We start from the raw sequence: 20,271 nt of genomic DNA, 5'->3' as shown, positions 1-20,271 counted from the left end.
TACAAGGGCACCTACATACGTAAAAGAAACCTTACTAAAGCTCAAAACACACATTGCACCTCACACAATAATAGTAGGAGATTTCAACACCCCACTCTCATCAATGGACAGATCATGGAAACAGAAATTAAACAGAGACGTAGACAGACTAAGAGAAGTCATGAGCCAAATGGACTTAACGGGTATTTATAGAACGTTCTACCCTAAAGCAAAAGGATATACCTTCTTCTCAGCTCCTCATGGTACTTTCTCCAAAATTGACCATATAATTGGTCAAAAAACAGGCCTCAACAGATACAGAAAGATAGAAATAATCCCATGCGTGCTATCGGACCACCACGGCCTAAAGCTGGTCTTCAATAACAATAAGGGAAGAATGCCCACATATACGTGGAAACTGAACAATGCTCTACTCAATGATAGCCTGGTCAAGGAAGAAATAAAGAAAGAAATTAAAAACTTTTTAGAATTTAATGAAAATGAAGGTACAACATACCCAAACTTATGGGACACAATGAAAGCTGTGCTAAGAGGAAAACTCATAGTGCTGAGTGCCTGCAGAAAGAAACAGGAAAGAGCATATGTCAGCAGCTTGACAGCACACCTAAAATCTCTAGAACAAAAAGAAGCAAATACACCCAGGAGGAGTAGAAGACAGGAAATAATCAAACTCAGAGCTGAAATCAACCAAGTAGAAACAAAAAGGACCATAGAAAGAATCAACAGAACCAAAAGTTGGTTCTTTGAGAAAATCAACAAGATAGATAAACCCCTAGCCAGATTAACGAGAGGACACAGAGAGTGTGTCCAAATTAACAAAATCAGAAATGAAAAGGGAGACATAACTACAGATTCAGAGGAAATTCAAAAATCATCAGATCTTACTATAAAAGCCTATATTCAACAAAACTTGAAAAATCTACAGGAAATGGACAATTTCCTAGACAGATACCAGGTAAATCAAAGTTAAATCAGGAACAGATAAACCAGTTAAACAACCCCATAACTCCTAAGGAAATAGAAGCAGTCATTAAAGGTCTCCCAACCAAAAAGAGCCCAGGTCCAGACGGGTTTAGTGCAGAATTCTATCAGACCTTCATAGAAGACCTCATACCAATATTATCCAAACTATTCCACAAAATTGAAACAGATGGAGCACTACCTAACTCCTTCTATGAAGCCACAATTACTCTTATACCTAAACCACACAAAGACCCAACAAAGAAAGAGAACTTCAGACCAATTTCCCTTATGAACATTGACGCAAAAATACTCAACAAAATTCTGGCAAACCGAATCCAAGAGCACATCAAAACAATCATCCACCATGATCAAGTAGGCTTCATCCCAGGCATGCAGGGATGGTTTAATATACGGAAAACCATCAACGTGATCCATTATATAAACAAACTGAAAGAACAAAACCACATGATCATTTCATTAGATGCTGAGAAAGCATTTGACAAAATTCAACACCCCTTCATGATAAAAGTCCTGGAAAGAATAGGAATTCAAGGCCCATACCTAAACATAGTAAAAGCTATATACAGCAAACCAGTTGCTAACATTAAACTAAATGGAGAGAAACTTGAAGCAATCCCACTAAAATCAGGGACTAGACAAGGCTGCCCACTCTCTCCCTACTTATTCAATATAGTTCTTGAAGTTCTAGCCAGAGCAATCAGACAACAAAAAGGAGATCAAGGATACAGATCGGAAAAGAAGAAGTCAAATATCACTATTTGCAGATGATATGATAGTATATTTAAATGATGCCAAAAAGTTCCACCAGAGAACTACTAAAGCTGATAAACAACTTCAGCAAAGTGGCTGGGTATAAAATTAACTCAAATAAATCAGTAGCCTTCCTCTACACAAAAGAGAAACAAGCCGAGAAAGAAATTAGGGAAACGACACCTTCATAATAGACCCAAATAATATAAAATACCTCGTGTGACTTTAACCAAGCAAGTAAAAGATCTGTACAATAAGAACTTCAAGACACTGAAGAAAGAAATTGAAGAAGACCTCAGAAGGTGGAAAGATCTCCCATGCTCATGGATTGGCAGGATTAATATAGTAAAATGGCCATTTTACCAAAAAGCGATCTACAGATTCAATGCAATCCCCATCAAAATACCAATCCAATTCTTCAAAGAGTTAGACAGAACAATTTGCAAATTCATCTGGAATAACAAAAACCCAGGATAGCTAAAACTATCCTCAACAATAAAAAAGGACTTCAGGGGAATCACTATCCCTGAACTCAAGCAGTATTACAGAGCAATAGTGATAAAAAAACTGCATGGTATTGGTACAGAGACAGACAGATAGACCAATGGAACAGAATTGAAGACCCAGAAATGAATCCACACACCTATGGTCACTTGATTTTTGACAAAGGAGCCAAATCCATCCAATGGAAAAAAAAATAGCATTTTCAGCAAATGGTGCTGGTTCAACTGGAGGTCAACATGTAGAAGAATGCAGATCGATCCATGCTTATCACCCTGTACAAAGCTTAAGTCCAAGTGGATCAAGGACCTCCACATCAAACCAGACACACTCAAACTAATAGAAGAAAAACTAGGGAAGCATCTGAACACATGGGCACTGGAAAAAAATTTCCTGAACAAAACACCAATGGCTTATGCTCTAAGATCAAGAATCGACAAATGGGATCTCATAAAACTGCAAAGCTTCTGTAAGGCAAAGGACACTGTGGTTAGGACAAAACGGCAAACCAACAGATTGGGAAAAGATCTTTACCAATCCTACAACAGATAGAGGCCTTATATCCAAAATATACAAAGAACTCAAAAAGTTAGACCGAGGGAGACAAATAACCCTATTAAAAAAAAATGGGGTTCAGAGCTAAACAAAGAATTCACAGCTGAGGAATGCCGAATGGCTTGAGAAACACCTAAAGAAATGTTCAACATCTTTAGTCATCAGGGAAATGCAAATCAAAACAACCCTGAGATTTCACCTCACACCAGTGAGAATGGCTAAGATCAAAAACTCAGGTGACAGCAAATGCTGGCGAGGATGTGGAGAAAGAGGAACACTCCTCCATTGTTGGTGGGATTGCAGACTGGTACAACCATTCTGGAAATCAGTCTGGAGGTTCCTCAGAAAATTGGACATTAAACTGCCTGAGGATCCAGCTATCCTCTCTTGGGCATATACCCAAAAGATGCCCCAACATATAAAAAAAGACACGTGCTCCACTATGTTCATCGCAGCCTTATTTATAATAGCCAGAAGCTGGAAAGAAACCCAGATGCCCTTCAACAGAGGAATGGATACAGAAAATGTGGTACATCTACACAATGGAATATTACTCAGCTATCAAAAACAACGAGTTTATGAAATTTGTAGGCAAATGGTTGGAACTGGAAAATATGATCCTGAGTGAGCTAACCCAATCACAGAAAGACATACATGGTATGCACTCATTGATAAGTGGCTATTAGCCCAAATGCCTGAATTACCCTAGATGCCTAGAACAAATGAAACTCAAGACGGATGATCAAAATGTGAATGCTTCACTCCTTCTTTAAAAGGGGAACAAGAATACCCTTGGCAGGGAAGAGAGAGGCAAAGATTAAAACAGAGACTGAAGGAACATCCATTCAGAGCCTGCCCCACATGTGGCCCATATATATACAGCCACCCAATTAGACAAGATGGATGAAGCAAAGAAGTGCAGAAGTGTAGATCGCTCCTGAGAGACACAGCCAGAATACAGCAAATACAGAGGCTAATGTCAGCAGCAAACCTCTGAACTGAGAATAGGACCCCCGTTGAAGGAATCAGAGAAAGAACTGGAAGAGCTTGAAGGGGCTCGAGACCCTATATGTACAACAATGCCAAGCCACCAGAGCTTCCAGGGACTAAGCCACTACCTAAAGACTATACATGGACTGACCCTGGACTCTGACCTCATAGGTAGCAATGAACATCCTAGTAAGAGCACCAGTGGAAGGGGAAGCCCTGGGTCCTGCTAATACTGAACCCCCAGTGAACTAGACTGTTGGGGGAGGGCGGCAATGGGGAGGGTGGGAGGGGAACACCCATAAGGAAGGGGAGGGGAGGGGATGTTGCCGGAAACCGAAAGGGAATAACACTCGAAATGTATATAAGAAATATTCAAGTTAATAAAAAAAAAATAAATAAAAGGAAAAAAAAAGAAAAAAGAAAAAAAAAAGAAAATTAATGCAAACTTCCTAATCTTTATATGTATCTATGCATGTATTTGTAAAAAAGTAATGATAGCAGCAATTCTATAATATTTACATTAGCATTTATATAGCAGGGCCAGGCTTTGCTGTCAGGATATGCCATATATATCATTTAATTTTTACAGCATCCTTATGAAGTATGTAACTGTAAAACAGAATTCATGGAAAGTCCTTAGGATTCTTTTTACTTTAGTAAGGGCGTCAGAATGACAAAAAAGAGTTTTCTTTATAGATTTTTGTAGAGTTAGCAACAAATTTTGTGTGATGTGTTATGGCAAAGTTTTGTAAATACTATTCTTTATTATAATTAAAGTATATCTAACAGTGAGACAGGACAATAGAATAGTCTAGGATAAAATATTCATCAGAATGCAGTTTAGAATAAACACAGAATTATAGTCCTAGAGAAAAGAATAATTATTCAATAAACTGGTTTTTTTTGAAAAGTATGTTAAAGAAAGAGGAAAAATTCAGCATCTCAAAACGAATATAAAAATATTAAAACTCCAGAATGGTCCAAGATTTGAGTATATAAAATGAAACTTAGAGTAAAAGAGGTGGGGGCTGGAGAGATAGCTCAGTGGTTAAGAGCGCTGACTGCTCTTCCAGAGGTCCCAAGTTCAAATCCCAGCAACCACATGGTGGCTCACAACCATCTGTAATGGAATCTGATGGCCTTTTCTGGTGTGTCTGAAGAGAGCTACAGTGTACTCATATACATAAGATAAATAAATTAGGGCTGGAGAGATGGCTCAGCCATTAAAGGCTAGGCTCACAACCAAAAATATAAGAGAAAAGAGAAATTTTAAATATTAATATGGGTTTTGCTTAATTTTCATTTGAGAGATATCATAATCTGCCACACCAGCCCCAGTAGATTCTGTGTGACAAGTTCCACAGACTGAGGAGAAGACTTCAAAAGGAGGGCTCCTGGAACCAGTTGTGGAACTTTTGGCCAGAGAAAAATATTGAACCGTGGCTCTCATGGCAATTTGTCTGTTCTATCTTTTTCTATTTCTCTTTCTTATTCATGAGATGTTTCTGATAGGGTAGACTGAGACTTTATGACATTATTTCCAGGGAAGTAGGTGTTTTACTTCACAAATCATTTACAAAATCACATAATAGTGGTAAGACAGAAAAAACTTTTCCAACAATAAATGATTTTGTATGGCTATGCATCTGTAGTTGGAGGTGGGCTTTGGCATATTGATTTAAAAAAAGCATTATTTTAAGAGAAGAATTACAAATAGTTTTAAATTATACTTTGAAGATTCATAAAAGGTGGGAACTAGATGTTAGATAATGATTGCCCATAAAAATTTATTAACTTGTTTAGGAATTAGACATTACTAATTGAGTGCCCATAAAGATCTTATGAACCTGCTCTTGAAAGTATGCCATCCACATCAAATGATTTTTGTGCTTTATTGTGTCAAGTGATAATGATGTTACCTGTTTCATCTGAGATTGCTTCATTGAACACACTTTTTAGAAGTTGTAATACTTGAATGGTTTTGTATTTTCTTGTGCCAAATGAATATGATCATTGTTTTATTGGACTGCTTCACTGAACACATCTTTTCAGAGCCGTAATACCTGTTTCTTTAAGCATAAAAAACCCTTATTTGAGAGCTGTAGAATACACTGAGATGCAAACTGCCTCTGTGTTTGTTTCAGTTTGTCACCACCAAATCCTTACCCACTTAGTCTTCGAGGACCCTTGCCCCAGGGACCCCCACACCCAGCTGGAATGGTCTGTGGCAATAATCCAAAATGACATTTTTAAGGGATCCTTCTTAGAAAAGATACTTAAGGGTTGGCCGAGCTAAGCGTGCCAAGAATCTGGTCTAGGGCTCTCACTTAGTGTTCCAGAAACAAAGTCAGAGAGGCAAAGAAAGGAGTGGTTCCGGGTTCCGGGTTCCGGGTTCTGGGTTCTGGGTTCCGGGTTCCAGATTCCAGCTCCACACTGAGTGAGGATAAGGATCTTCGTTTCCATGTTGGCAGAACCTGCCCAGAGCACTGTAAGTGCCAAGCCTGCTCAGATGACATCTGTCTTCTTTTACAGACCCAAATAAAAAAAATCAAAAATTAAAATCAAAATGAAAATTAATCAACAGATACATTTGGAAGCAAATGTTTGCTTTTGCAGAGTGCTGGGTATGTGCATTCTAGCTACTTGTGAAACAGAGGCAGGAAGAAGGCTCTGAAGGCTGAGTCCAGTCTAGCAACACCACAAGGCTTTGCCTTAAAATAAAATCCATCTGAATTTTAAAAACTAATTTTCTTAGCACAGACAAAATAAAGATAAACTGAAACAAAAATACAAATTAGTGTAAAATATTAATTCTTTCCCTAATAGACAAGGCAAAAATAAGGCAAAGTGCCACATTCCATATGTCAGATTGAGAAACTATAATAGTATTCACAATGGACAAGTTGAAGTTTCAGTCCCCAGACAGTGGTGACTATTGAGAGGTGGCTCTTAGGACATGTACCTGTTCACCTACTTAAGAACTTGACAAAATAGTTTTGCTTTCAATGCATGGTCTGTCTTCTTTATGTGTTCATATGTACACAGGTACAGTTGCTCACCAGTTATTTAGTGCCAGTGGTTTGAGACCAGTGCTGGTTTAAAGAGCTTTGTTTCCCAGCTCCCTGATACAAGGTAACATAGCAACAAAGTTCCCTGACTGGAGTTTACTCAAGTACTTCCATGGAAAGGTTAGCACAGGGCCACAGGAGCCCCAGGAAAGCCAGCTGTATTGGGTACAAGAGGCACAGAAAGTTCCACTGTTTCTGCCACCCACCGCTGTGCCTTCCTGAGACCCACAGGTCCTTACAGTTGACTGGCTCTGGCTAAGCCAAGCTGCAACCCTAAAGAAAAAGCAGGCGCCAGTATCTTGGATGACTTGGACCTGACTCACTGTGTGTATTTTCAGCAGTCTTGCTCCAGTGGCATTCAAGGGGGGTGGCAGTGTGCTACCATGCAATTCTGGTTGGGCCAAGTTGGCAGTGCTTTCTGTGAGTTCTAGAGGAAAGGAAAGGTAGTCCCTACTTTTTTGGTTTGCTTTGGTTTTGGTTTGTGGTTTGTGGTTGTTGATTTGGTGGTGGTGGTGGTGGTGGTGGTGGTGTTGTTGTTGTTGTTGTTGTTGTGTTTTGTTTTTTTCTGTTTCTTGTCTTAAATATTTCCCAAAGCAGCAAACTCAGGCATTACCTTGTAAAGATAATTTCCTGTATTAAGCACATTTCTCCAGCATTGAGCTACCATGCAGCTCTCAGATCAGCCAAGTTCATCCTTTCAGCTCGGTATCTGTTTCTTTTAATATTTTCTTCCAGTTTAGATAACTTGTTTATTTTCGTTTTGTGTGCATTTGGTGTTTTTGCCTGTATGTTTGTCCATGTGAAGATGTTGGGTGTTGATGTTAGAGAGAGTTGTGAGCTCTGGAAGAGCTGCCAGTTCTCTCTCAGCCATCCCTCCAGCCCCTCTACACCTGTTTCTATAACAACTTTGCTGACTGTCCCTCTGGTACAGCCCTTCTCTGCTGCACTGCAGTGTTGACACACTCAGTCATCCTTCGTCCTACTGCACTTTCTTCCTCTGTTCTGGTAAGACTCATCTCTGGGTATCTCCTAGCCTGTTTCTCCTTCTCCTAAGAAGTTAGGTTTTGGATTTCAATTTGAAAACTTGGAGAATTTAGAAGTGCTGCCTGCCTCTGATCCTCCTTCTTGGCCATCCTTTCTCCACAGCTTCTGCTGATCCTGAAATCTCACTCACACAAATTAGTCCACATGTGTTCATCACTATAGTCTGGATATAAAATGTTGACTCATGTGTTGAAGGTTCCCAGACAATGGTGCTACCGAGAGGAGCTGGATCGAGAGTACGGACATCACTAATGGGTAACTAACTCCCTGAGTGGGTCACTGGGGGTTGGGAGGGAGTGTCTTTATGTACCCTGACTGCAACCTCTCTGCCTTCTGCTCATGAGTGAGGGTTCTCCTTTGCTACAAGTTCCCAAGCTGTAATATTCCATTTCACCTCAGGCCCAAGGGAATGAAGCCAGCAGATCTTGGGCTGAAACCTGTAAAACTTTCAGACAATGTAAACTTTTCTGATTTGAGTTGATTCCCTCATGTATTTCGTAGGAGGAATGGAAAGTTGTGGTATCTAAGTATATATTCAGGTTCACCTGCATGTGTATAAAATCTCAAATACTCCAGCACTTACAGGACCAAATAATATTACTGTATGTAGTATTACCCTATATTCCTGCTCAGAAGAAAGAACTACTATGAAACCATTAAAATGAACTAGATACAAGGGGCAGAGAGCCTGCTGGAGCAGAACACAGAATGTAATAACCTGAGTCCAAAATCAGAACTGCTGTCCAGTAAAAGTCTCACAACAGAGTATCAAAATTTGCCTTTCTCACTTGTCCTTAATAAGTCTAATTTGGCTCTTGTCACTTCTGGTTCAAGTTTCCTTATTCTACTTGAAGATGGGCAATTGTCTCACAAGCCACTGGCTCAAGGCAGCTTTGCTGACCATTGGATCATCCATCATGCTGGCTCCCCTAAACTCACCAAGAGCCAAGAAAGATTCTGTCCCTCTCCAAGGACTCACATCACTTGGAGGTTTCACCAGAGACATGACCAGAGGGGTACAGGATGAAGATATTTGGCTCCAGAGGAATCAGAAACTCATGCATGGTAAACAGAGGCTTTCCCTTGTGAATAGAAAATGCACACATAGGGGTCAGAATCTGACCTCAGGAGTTCAGCCCATTATCTGCACTCTCCTGAAGCTTAAAGGTAGGTAACAACTCTGCCTCTAAGGAGACAGTCATTGAGGGACCTCAAACGCCTCAGTCATCAAGTTCCACACCCAGAATGCTGGGTGACCTCCATCTTCTTTGCAACTGACAAAGCATGTTACCTCTCAATGGCCCACTTCCAAGAAGGTATCTCAGAGGCATGGTCATGTGAGTTTGGAACACTGGCTTCATCCTGGAGAACCTGATATTGAATCAAACTGGGGTTTCTGGACCCACAGACATCGGCTCACAGACTTCACCATAGGTCCCATACAACCTCTGCATCAATACTTACCTCAAGAAAGAGTAAGTGTTGGCATCCTCTACCTGGGGACATTGACTGTGGTTGAATTAGCCTGTGGATGTCCCACTGTATCTGATAAACCCCTGGACCCTTCTTGTGGTGGGTTTCTGCCTTATTCCATAGTCTATAGAAAGTGGGATAACGGTTGGGGATTTAGCTCAGGGGTAGAGCGCTTGCCTAGCAAGCGCAAGGCCCTGGGTTCGGTCCCCAGCTCCGAAAAAAAAAAGAAAAAAAAAAAAAGAAAGTGGGATAACAGCTTCCTAGGTAACTTTCCTCACATTGCAGCAACGGGTGTAAGATTGACATGATTCAGGGGTTGGGGATTTGGCTCAGTGGTAGAGCGCTTGCCTAGGAAGCACAAGGTCCTGGGTTCGGTCCCCAGCCCCGGAAAAAAAAAAAAAAAAAAAGATTGACACGATTCAAGGCCTCTGGCTCAACATCTCAACTGGCCCTCAGCTCAGTCAGCTCCTCCCTTTCACAGGCCTGCTGTTATGCTATCACTCCACTGCCCACCACACAATCAAGCTTACAGCCACTTTCTCTCTTCTGGATTTGGGAAAATTAAACATGATGGCTTTACAATAGAAAATGGATGAAAATAGCTCCTAATTTCTATCGTGGGCCTCTATATCCATCTTCCCAAACACTAGCCTTCTCTGTTGTCCACAGGCAGCAGAAAGTAGATTAACTGTTTCTGCTAGGGATTCCTCTCTGGAAGAAAGAATTAAGACAGGAGATAAAACTCCCCTCAGAAACTAAGGGCCTTCAAGGCATCCTAGGAGGATGGGAGAACTGTGAAATCAGGTAGAGGTCCTTATTGGCTAATCCCAGGCTTTGACTGCTGTGGATACCATGATGGATAAGAATTGGGCCTTGTCGCGCCCACCTCGGCCAGCAAGGAAGACGCAACACAGTCGGATTCTTCTCAACAGCCTTTATTGCAGGACCACCTCATTGCTGATACAGGGACCTCGAGCAGCAAAGGCGCTCGCCTTATATACACAACAGGCTGTGGTCGTGCTACTTGTCCTCCAGGGATTGGCGTAGCCCGAATCACCCCACTAGCATGGTACCGCCCCGGCCAGATTGAGGCCAAGGGCAAACCCGCGCATGCGCAGTACTGTTGTTTACCACAGGAGGGCGCAGGATGTCAGCGCCGTCTTTGCTCCCTACAGGGCCTCATGCTCCTTGTCGTCCCAACCTCCCTGAAGGATATACACCCAATGGTCAATCAACCACTTGCTTTGTTCATCCACACAAATCTGTTATCATCATCCACCTGCTGATGAACCACCTGGAGTTTCTAATACTTTTCCCCTCTAATCTTAAAGCTCTGCCCACCTAGGACGCCTCCAGCCTGTGAGCATCAGCTTTTTCCCAATCCTGACCATGTACACCACACTGTAGGAAGAAAAGCTTTGTCTTTGAACTACCAGTAATAATTCTAGAATCAGTAGGTGAGTGGGAGGGCCACCTGCTTCCCTTTGCTTTCAGTCACAGGAGAGTAACAGGAGCTACTCGCTCCAATATCATCCCTAATAAAAACCATCAACATCAATACTAAAACTATCACCACTAGTAACAGTAAGCTCAGAAATCGCAGGGCAAGGCATGTGAGAACCATAGATTCAGGCTGGACACTACATGGTCCTGGAACAACACATACTTCACCATGGTTCTGTTAAGGCAGGACTTAGCTACACTTTGTAAGGAACTGAAGCCCAGAGGGTAAATCCACTTCAGTTCACTACTACATGAGCAATCCCATGAATAAAATCAAATCTAACTGAAGTCAAAAGATGTGCCTTCATTCATCTTACCAAAACTTATATAGACACAGTTCAACGTTTCCATATAACTTTAACAATTTCTTTGAGTTGAGATTGCAGTTCTTGCACAAGCCCTCTAAAAATAGGCATTTCCTGTTTAAATGAGCATCTATTTACCATTTTTCATACATAAAAAGTTCTAAAAGTGGATGAAAAGTGTATGTGTGTGCATGCACAACACTGATCACAGTAGAAATTCCATTAGGTCACAGATATTTTCTTCTGTCTAAGCAGCTTGTTAAACTAGGTATGATGGTCTGTAATCTTAGCACTCATAGGCTGAGACAGGAGGATCAAGATTCAAGGCCTGCCATCAAAAAGGAAACAATTTTCTTAATTGGCTGTTAAGAACCTATGCATTTGGGGGCTGGAATGATGGCTCAGTGGTTAAGAGCACTAACTGTTGTTCTCAAAGTCCTGAGTTCAATTCCCAGCAACCACATGGTGGCTCACAACCATCTGTAATGGGATCCGATGCCCTTTTCTAATGTGTCTGAAGATAGTTACAGTGTACTCACATATGAAATAAACAAATCTTTTTTTAAAAAATTATTAGAACCTATGCACTCCTCTATGCAGTGTCCCTCTAATAAATGAACATTTTTGCTTTCCAACACAATCTTAGGATTGCATCTGCATGCCATTCCTAAAAAACTGACAAGTAGTCACCGTAAGAGTAGGATGGACTCTACCACATAGGGGCAAACAGACTTACCATCTTTTGTTCCAATAGATCCACCATTGTTGTTACCATTTCAGCAACAACCCTCTTATTCAATTCTTCCTCGAGAGCCTACCATTTCATCAGGTGACTGATAGGGAGATGTGTGCTGTATGTGCTATTAAGAGAAAAGACTTCTGCCTTAAACGGTGATGTTACTGGAAGGTCAAAATGTGAAAGGACGCACCAAAAAGTATATGAAATGTAGTTCAACCCTCAGAGGACTAACTGCCAGATGCAGGTGCCCCATTATACCTTATAATGGCATTACACCCCAAGAGACCTAATGCTCCAGTTGAAAATATAAATAAAAACTATATTTTAGGTAGGAATGGTGGTTCATTCTTAAACTGGGGACAGTCTGAGAAAGATGACTACTGTGAATTTGAGACCAGCAAGGCAACATACTGAGTTCCAGGTTAGCTAAGACAACAGTCTATTTCAATAAATCCAAATAAAGGCTGATAAGCTGGATCAGCATAGATAAAGCAATCTGCTACCAAGACAGACAAACAGAGACTCCAGAACCCACATGGCAGAAGGAAAGAACTAATTCTTACAAGTTGTCATCTGACATCCTGATGGGTACAACAGCTTGTGCACACACAAACCAAATACATGTCACAAGAAAATGAGTAAAGTGGGTAAATAAACAATGCCCTTAAGGAGTTGAGCATGCGCAGTAAGAGCAGAGCATGTGCCTAGCATCCCACAAGCACCTACACAACAATGCATTTAAAACATATGCTAAAACCATTATAGCTTAGCCCAGCCTATCTGACACATGCCTAGAATGTTTATGTGAGCCTCCAGATGGGCAAAACCATCAAACACAAACCTGGCAATAATAAGTGTTCAACCACTTACGGTAATACATGTAAATACGTATGTAAATACGTAAAACACAGACTGTCTGAAATGCTTTCACACCTTAGTACCACCGAAGCATTGTACATCAAACCATGGTAAACCAGGTTACCAATCCTGAGTGTTGACTTTTACTGGGACAAATGTAATAGAAAAGAGTTCTGTACAATTCCTTCCCTGATGTACTACATTTGTGATGTTTAATGTAGTAGCCACTTCAGTGAAATAACACCGAATCTGAAATACAGCAAGTACCCCAGCGTGAATACCACTGCTTAAGGAGCATAAAGGTAAAATAAATGTTACTGATAATGTCACTCATTTCTCATTTAGTGCATTTGTCTATATGGGCACTATAGTACACATGTGAGTACCAACTTCCCAGACTTGATCCTCTCTTTCCACCTTATGTGTCCCAAGAATCAAACTCAGGTCATCAAACCTAGGGACAGGCACCTTACCTGCTGAGCCAAATCACTGCCCTCCATATCCTCTTTCTCCTTTCCTTTCTTTCCCTCATGTAAGTATTAGAGAACTTACATATGTGTTACATATGTGGTTAATGCTTTCTTTCCATCAAATAAAGCAATGATGGAAGAACAGCTCTCTGGGGGCTTTCCACACCGTATAGGGTGTTTTCTGTTTCTAGTGTGAGAGTTTTTAATATTTACTTTTACTTACTTCAAATGCATGTGTGCACAGTGTGTGTGTGTGTGTGTGTGTGTGTGTGTGTGTGTGTACTTGAGTGTTGACAGATGTTGGAAGAGAGTTGGATCCCCTGGAGATGGAGCCAAAAGTGATTGTGAATGTGGGTGCTGGGAACCAAACTCAGAGCCTCTGGAAAAGAAGCAAGCACTCTTAACCACTGTGTCATCACCCCAACCCACGGAGTTTTCTTCAAACACAAAGAATGCATCTTAAGAGGGTTTCCACATTATCACAGTGTAGATTAATTCTAAGTGCATCCTTTGAACAGAAGCTTCCCAGCAGATATTACTGACCCTGACATTGATTGGATTAACTGGGTTCACTAGTGGAGTAAAAAGAGCCAGAGTTCCAATACAAGGGCCCTCATGCTCATTCAACTTCTCAGTGGTGCTGAGGATTGAATTGAGAGCTTCACAAATGCTAGGAAAGCCCTCCCTGCCACTGCACTACAAGTGCATCCTTAAAATAGCTTACGAATAAACATTTACATATAAGAAATGTAGTAAGAAATAAAGTCGTCCTCTTCTCTCAATCCTGTCACCAGCATTCAAAGTTGTCCTGGTCTTAGATGTAGTGAAGAGTATAGGGTAAGTTGCTACATTTTCAAACAACTATGCCTGAGTATAAATTCTAACAGTAACTAAAGAGTTTCTGATAATCACTGCCACCCATGTTCACTGAGTCCCCTAGAAATTGCTCCAGTGTGATAGCTTTGTGTCTAACCAGAGAAAATGGTGCACTAGAAATGTCTCCTGTTGGACACCTTAGCAAAAGATTTCATGCATATGTGACTCCTGCTGCTTGGTCAGGGAGGGGCTGTTCCTGAAGGCTTTGCCACAGTGGTTAAAATTCCACAAGGCTTCTCAAAAGGAGCAGTATGAATCCTCTGGTCCCTAGCAGAGGTACTCTTTGTACATGTGGGGCTTCTTTCTGTTAAGGATTTTGGTTGCTTTTGTCTTTCTTTTTCTTAACATGCAATGAAGTGACCACTACAGTTGAAGGATTTTTCCAACTCCATACACTTCCCAGTCTCTCTCCAGTGTGAATTCTATGTTTTTCTTAAAGCTTTATTTATTTATTTCACCTATGTGAGTACATTGTCACTGTCTTCAGACACAGCAGAAGAGGGCATCAGATCCCATTACAGATGGTTGTGAGCCACCATGTGGTTGCTGGGATTTGAACTCAGGACCTCTGGAAGAGCAATCAGTGCTCTTAACACTGAGCCATCTCTCCACCCCAAATTCTATGTTTAATAAGATATGAGCCACCAATGAAAGCCTTTCCACACTCCATGCGTACATACAGCTTTTGTCCTGTGTGAATTCTCAGATGCACAATAAGGCAGGAGACTCCAGAGGAAGATTTTCACACATTACATCTGCACGGCTGTTCTCCAGTATGAGTCCTATGGTGAAAAGTAAAGAGACAATGAAGGCTGATGGACTTCCCAGAATGGACGCATTCATAGGAAGCATCTCCCATATGGATCCTTTCATGCTTCACGAAAGCACAGATAGCACTGAAGGAATTCCATATTTCATGTAATTTAAAGGTTTTCACATTTACCATGACTTAAATGACTCTTCTCCCACATGAATTCTTTGATGTACAATCAGGTTATAATTGTTGAAGAAGAATTCCCCACCAATAGGCTTCTTTTTCCTGAGACTCCTCTGGTGCCCAGTGAAATGAGATTGCTGACTGAAGGAGGGTCCGTGTTCACTGCAAGCGTAGCATTCATTTCCACGGTCATTTCTGTTTTCCAGGGTTTATGCTCTCCAATCAGAGTCCACCTCACCTCTTTCTCTGCATCATTGCCTTTGTGACAACTGCACCCTATAGACAGAGATACACAGAATCATTGCAGGAGGTACGGGTTTATTTCTGTCCATCTTTAGAGCCTTTCTGTCCATGTCTGAAACATCTGTATAACTGAAACATCTGTGTAAGGCTTGCTGATGACACACTTTTCTTAAAGGAACCCTCCAACATGAACTGAGGGCTGAGCAGACTTACACAGCCCCAGGTCTGTAAAAACTACTTCCATTCACATGACCTCTGAGTCTTCTTTGATGGATGACCTCCTACTCAAATGCCATTCTGGGTGTAGATGGTACATTTCTACCTGGCCCTAATATTCCTGGATTTCTATTAATGCAGATAAAAAGGAATTAACCAACCCTGATGAATCTTCCTGTTAAGTAGTTCTTGAAAAACATCTTTGAGTTGATGCTTCCTTCCATTGGACTTTTCTTTCCCAAGCTTGGGACGAAGGGAATAATATTTGAATCCTTCCAGGTGGGAGGGGAAAAAAAGAGGGGAAAAAGCTAGATTTTAAAATGGTGCCATATAAATACTTAAACATGTCAGGCAAATATCTACTAACCTGACTCTGTTCATTCTATACCCAATTCCCATGTAGGCTCACACCTAAGAGAAATGTATATCCCAAATCACAGCAACACTGCTCCCAACATGTCCAAACGGTCCCGAACTGGATGAATTGTGAATAAATTCTTGATTTACATACATTAACAAAAACAAATAACTGGTTCGGTGTGGTGGCATATGCCTCCAATCCTAGCCCTGAGAATGTTGAGGTCTTTAGTCATTAAAGGCCAGCCTAGTCTATCTGTAAGTTAAAATGACTAACTACAGGTTATATTAGCAAACCCCTCAAACCCATTTTTTGAAAAAGGGAGACCCAAAAATACACAGTATGTTTACTTTGTAAAAAAATTTCTGAAAATTCGAGGGCGAAGTCTAAGCGCCTCGCCCCTTGCTGATCGGGCATTGCAGTGGGGGTTGGGGGGTGTCGACCAGGCTAGCGGACCCAGGCCTCAGGGCTGCTGTTGGCTAATTGCACCAGACCACAGGCCGCTACAGGGACTGTCCTGTGCAGCCCGAATTCCAGCCTCACTGAGCCAGGCACACCAAGAGCCTTCCACCAAAGAAGCCCCTCCAAGCACTGACCATGTGGAGTAACCGGGGTGGTCATGGTCATTGTCATCCTCATCGCCATAGCTGCCCTGGGGGCCTTAATCCTGAGCTGCTGGTGCTACCTGTGTCTGCAGCGCATCAGCCAGTCAGAGGATGAGAAGAGCATCGTGGGTGATGGCGAGACAAAGGAGCCCTTTCTACTGGTGCAGTACTCTGCCAAGGGGCCATGTGTGGAAAGAAAGTCCAAGTTGATGACCGCCAACAGCCCAGAAGTTCATGGCTGCGCTGGGCTGCGAAGGCCATGGTTCTGTTTGCAGCCAACCCAGAAGCACTGAGAGGGCAGAAGCAGACATGTTGCTATGTGAGAGGGGTTGACACTTGCTGGCATGGTCTCCTCGGACTGTCATCGCGTGCACTGACTCCAGGTCCCAGTTCTTCTGGCCTTCCCCCTCAGCCTCCTGTCCATTGAATGTTTTAGCTGAGCCTATTCTTGATGGAGTTACTACTGTAACACTGAACTAACCAAACTGTGAACTCTAAATCGGCCCAGAAGCACCTGTTTCAGCCTTTTTGCCATTTTTTTGAAATATCAGATGGAGTCCGTGGACTGGTTTGATAATGACTGTACTCAATCAAGTAAGCTGAGGTATGACCGTTAGGCCCCAGTTGCCCTTGGCAGAGTGCACTGAAGTCTTAGAAATGCATATGGAAAGGAGGTGAAAGGTGAAACTGGGGTGCTGGGGTAATTTCAACTTGCTTAGCAATGGAGGAAAACCACACCCCTCCCTTTCTTTGGCCTCAGCGTTGTCACACAGCAGTGTGTGTAGACTGCAAGGAAGCTGTTGTACTTGCTTGGAAGCCTATGAGCTCACCTTGTGAGTCCTTAGGGTTGCCAGGCAGCTTAGCAGAGCAGTCTCTTGCCCTTTGGTTTTGAGCATGCCCAGTACACGCCTTCAACAGGCTTTGCAGAAAACTGCGCTTGTCCTCTGGAAACACCAGAGCCTGTGGTGGCTGCTTGAAGTCTGAAACCCAGTTGGCCCAAGAAGGCAAAGTTTCGTTTTTGTATTTAATATTATCTGCTCTAGAATGGGGGTTAGGTGTAGGGGTGACTTTCTCCCCTCCACATACACCTTTTCACAAGTGGACTTCCTTTCTTTTCTAATGGGTATTGGGATTCACTTTGATCCTTGGGGCTTTGTAGACAGAATTCCCTGACCCAGCTTTAAGGCACTATGTGTCATAGGAGGTCATTTCTAGTGTGCACATGAGCATTTACAACAGAGTCACCAGGAGTTCAAGTTCAGGGCCCAGTTCTCACAGGTAAGGGAGCCAGCAGCATGCCTCCAGGATAGTTCTGGTGTCTATAACCTTGCTCAAATGTTTATGCCATCACCATAAGCATTCTAAACTATTATGAGTAAACCTGACTATGCCCTTGGTGATGAATAGCCAGTTAGCCCTGGCAGCAGAGAGCTTCAGGCTAGTCTGGAGACAGCTTTAAAAAACATGTAAAACTAATCCATTTTCTGGAACCCCAAGGGAAAAGCTGTAGAGAATACTTCTTTTTAGCAGTGTATACCAATATGGAGACAGGGGAGGCAGATGTTAAGAAACAGTCTAAGGTGAGGAGGGACAGCTAATAAGGCCATTTGTGAAGGTAGGAATGAGACAGCTCAAGAGGGTTGTTCTGGTAGAAACAGCTGAAGAAAGACTCTTGGACACCGGTGAGACAGCTAAGTCACACAAGTGGTAGCCAAGGATGGACTGGTAGAGGCTGCGAAGACTGGCTTGACTGTGTTAGACCTGGGAGCAATGACTCCGTGGGTCTAGAAGGGGAAGAGAAGGTGTCAAAAGACCTGCTCTGGAGTTGACTGAGGCTGAGGGGGTCTGACTCATTCCATCATACACCTTCTACCTCTACTTCTTCTGACCAGAAGCCTAAACACTGCTGACCCTTTTCTCCACCATCCACTGACCAAGGCCATCTTGGATCTGCGCCAAAGTTAGAGCCTATTCATCACTGGATGATGCAGGCCGCAGTTTGTACTATGCCAATGAAGTCTGTTTTTCAGACAGACACCACATTCTTATCATTTACACATTGGGGGAGCTTCCTATCACCTCCCTGTGCCCCCATTGCCAGGGAGTCTTTCAAGTTTGAGTCGGTCCATCCAGAGGGGGATGAGTAAGTTCAGGTACTGTGGGACACTGGTGAGGCCACAGGGAGGAGAATGAACACCTATAGAACTATTAAACAACCACTCAAGTCTTCCCTGTCCTTGGTTATCACTGGCTACAGCTTTTTAAGTGTGCACCAGAGCCATGCACTCCAATGGTTAATAAGTTCTGACTTCTCTTCAGATTCTTTCCCAGTAGTGTAACTGTTGTTCAGGTCTTCTGATGAGTAAGAAACTAGCCTTTCATCCTGGGGAGCAGGCAGGAACTCACAGGCTACTATGCCACTGAAGCAAAGACTGATAAATGTTCAAACAGACCATGCTACTGATGTGTCTCAAAGCTACCAGCTTGTGCAATAAGTGGAAGGATGACATTCCTGATCAATAAATGCTGAATGGCACTCAAGTTCACTTTGTAGACCACTGAGAAAATCTTTATTTATAATAAATTTCAATAAAGTTTGCATAATTATAAGATATTCTGAAAATTCACTATGTACATTATATAGGAAACCTCTGGGGAAAATTGTGTGAGTACATACACACACACACACACACACACACACACACACACACACACACACACTCACTCACACACCAGCAAAATAATCATCCACAGATTTTGTTTTGTTTTCAGATATGGACCTGTAGGATAGGGAAACATGAAAGATAGGAAAGATAGAGCCATTTGTAGGGAATAAAAATGGCTCTAGGGATTTTTAATTAAAGTAAACAATAAATAATATTCACCAAAGAAGTCTGACCTCCTAGAAGTGGAACAGACAAGACTTTTAAGGAGTCTCCTGCCCCCAAGCACCAAGTTAACAGAATCCTTGGTCCACTGCACATCTGGAACATAGAGACTACTATTCTAGTCGTCCCTGTAGCCACATGATCACCTCCCATGCATCCTACCCCTAGCAAACAACAGCTAATAACATCTCACAATTGTTTCTGGGAAAGCTCTATCAGCTGGGAAACAGTTCCCCGGTGACATTATATTGCTGGAGACTTTGGGGGTCCAGCTTGGGGTTTAATAATAAAGACATGGAGACTTCCTTATAGTATAAACCTGTTTGCCTTTTCTGCCTGGGGGAAGTCCCTCAGCTAGTCATCTATTCAACCAACTCCAAGTCCCCAGCCACAGGTCTCCCCCTCCTGGCTCTCTCTGTTTTGCCTCCCTGATCTGCTAAGGCTCTCCCCAGCACCAGCCTCCAGGTCTTTATTCATCCAAAGCCTCTCCCTTCTGATAAAAAAAAAAGATTTATTAGGGAGAGATTCCACAGCTTACTCACTCTGAACTAATCAGCAGCAGAAATACCACTATTGCTGCCTTTTGGTCAGATTGAGGACTGCATGATCTCCCCTGGGCAGCTTGGTTTTTTTATCAGGACAATCTTAAAGAATCATTTTTGGGGTCAGGTGAGAAAGTGACAAACGTGTATATAGAAAGGAGGTCTTATAGACTATAGTAATGGCAATACCATATATCCTGCCAGCATTGGTTCCACCCAGCAAAGCAATTAACAATTGAGAAAACAGGGGCACATCTTGATAACCAGTTGATACAATATGTGTTGGGGTAGGTTACTCCAACCTCATCACAATCATAACTGGACCCTGGCTCCACCTGTACTGAAAGGAACCCTGCAGTACACTAA

Source organism: Rattus rattus, chromosome 2 (genome assembly GCF_011064425.1).
Source record: "Rattus rattus isolate New Zealand chromosome 2, Rrattus_CSIRO_v1, whole genome shotgun sequence".
Lineage (NCBI taxonomy): Eukaryota > Metazoa > Chordata > Mammalia > Rodentia > Muridae > Rattus > Rattus rattus.
This window is presented reverse-complemented; position numbering follows the sequence as displayed.